Source organism: Frankliniella occidentalis, unplaced genomic scaffold (assembly GCF_000697945.3).
Source record: "Frankliniella occidentalis isolate FOCC.00 unplaced genomic scaffold, Focc_3.1 Scaffold53, whole genome shotgun sequence".
Lineage (NCBI taxonomy): Eukaryota > Metazoa > Arthropoda > Insecta > Thysanoptera > Thripidae > Frankliniella > Frankliniella occidentalis.
In genome coordinates, this window is record NW_026267183.1 from 1,182,280 (window position 1) to 1,184,013 (window position 1,734).

Here is a 1,734-nt window from a genome sequence, read left to right on the forward strand (position 1 = left end):
GCGGGGCGGGGCGGGGCGGAGTGGCGCATACGAGGACGTGCGGGACGAGCTGCTTGCCGCGACGTGGCGCGGCGCGGCGGCCCCAGCCGCCCCAGCCTCCTGACCCATGGCGATTGTCGAGCAGTGAGGTGGTAGGTGGTTGGCGTTGGCAGCCTTCTGCGTGCCTCACCTCTCTTCTTGCTTTGTCTGATCTGCTTCACGCACGGAAAAAAATCAGCCACCAAGCATATAGACATAAAGCACACGTTCGTTCCAGTTGCGAAAAATTTGCAGAGAGGACCAATATTTTGTTGCCACCACTTATAAAACTGTGGCGAAAAAACAACATCATGTGTTTCTTTTATTTTTCGTGAATCTCCTTTGTGATCGAGATGGCTCCAAATGATAGCCTATGAAGTCGTTACGCGTGGACCGTCATTACTGAACGCTCTCCTAAACCGACATCAGCGAGAGCTGCTCGATGCCCTGTGCAGGCCGGCGCGCCTCCACCCGTTTCCTCGACGGCGACCTGCTCGCGTCGCGAACCCCCCCGTGTCGTATATGGGACGTATGATGCTGCCGTGCCCTGCGGCGCCCCCGGCTCCCGGCTCGGATTCCGTTTCGGTCGTTTTAATATTCCGGCTCTAATTGCGCTCCGGGCGAAGATTGTCTATAAATTAGTGGAGGGAAGGAGCCGTGCCGGCGCTGTGCACGGCCCCCGGCCGACCCTGGGTCTCGTATGAGTCAGCTTCCCCGCACGGACACGCCCCCTCCGCCCCCGGGTCCACGCCCCCGGCCGAACCCCGCCCGGGGTCCCGCCCTCGTCTCGATGGGTCGCCCGGGGGGCTCGTCCGCCCTGGGCCCCGGGGCCCTGGCCGGGGCGTGTAAGACGAACCGGGTCCTTACCCCTTGCATCCTGCCCGGGGGACAGGACGGCGAGGCCCTACCGCATCCCCCGCCCCCCGGCGCTCCCGCACGAGTCCCCCGGGTGTGGCGCCGAACATCCGCGCGCGCGCACTCTCCACTGTGCACGCTATGGACCTCCCTGCCCCTTACCTGACCCAACCCACCCCGCCCCGCCGACCCGCCCGCCGACCCACCCCGTCCTCACTTCCTGCCCACCGAGGCTTCCCTAAACATGATACAAACTGGGCGCTCTGCTTCTCCCCGTTCTCCTCATTTTTCTTTTCGATCCGTCGCGGGCCCGGGCCTTGCGGCGAAACGGCCTAGACCGAGACCCCTTGATGCAGCCTCTGCAGGCGATTGTTTGCACCACTGATGCCCGTCCTTCTAACCTTCCAGGCAAGTGGTTGAAAAGCCGGAGCTGTAAATGAAAGTCAGAGTTTTTCCAAGGAACCTAGGTCTAAATAGTTTAGAAACTGATGTTTTCCAAACGATTCTTGAAAATTACCCAACCATGCAAAAAACAAGAGTGAGTTACTTTGTTCAAAAATTGTTCCTGGATCCAGGATAAAACCTCCTCGTCTTTCTTTTGAAATTATTCCAGGGTGTGAGCCCGAGTTCAAATGATAATAACATTCCCGAACAGTTTGGAGAATGTTGTTACCCATCAAGCATAATCGAACAAACCGCGGCCGCGACGCGACGGGCGTTTTCAGCCACCCTGCTCATTCATGTTCATTCTCTTTCGTATAAATGACGAGAATGAATCTCTGAAAGGTGAGGCAGGTAAGCAGTGCATAGCACCTATTCACGTGAGTGACGATCAGCAGAGATAGGGGGGGAAATAGGGGG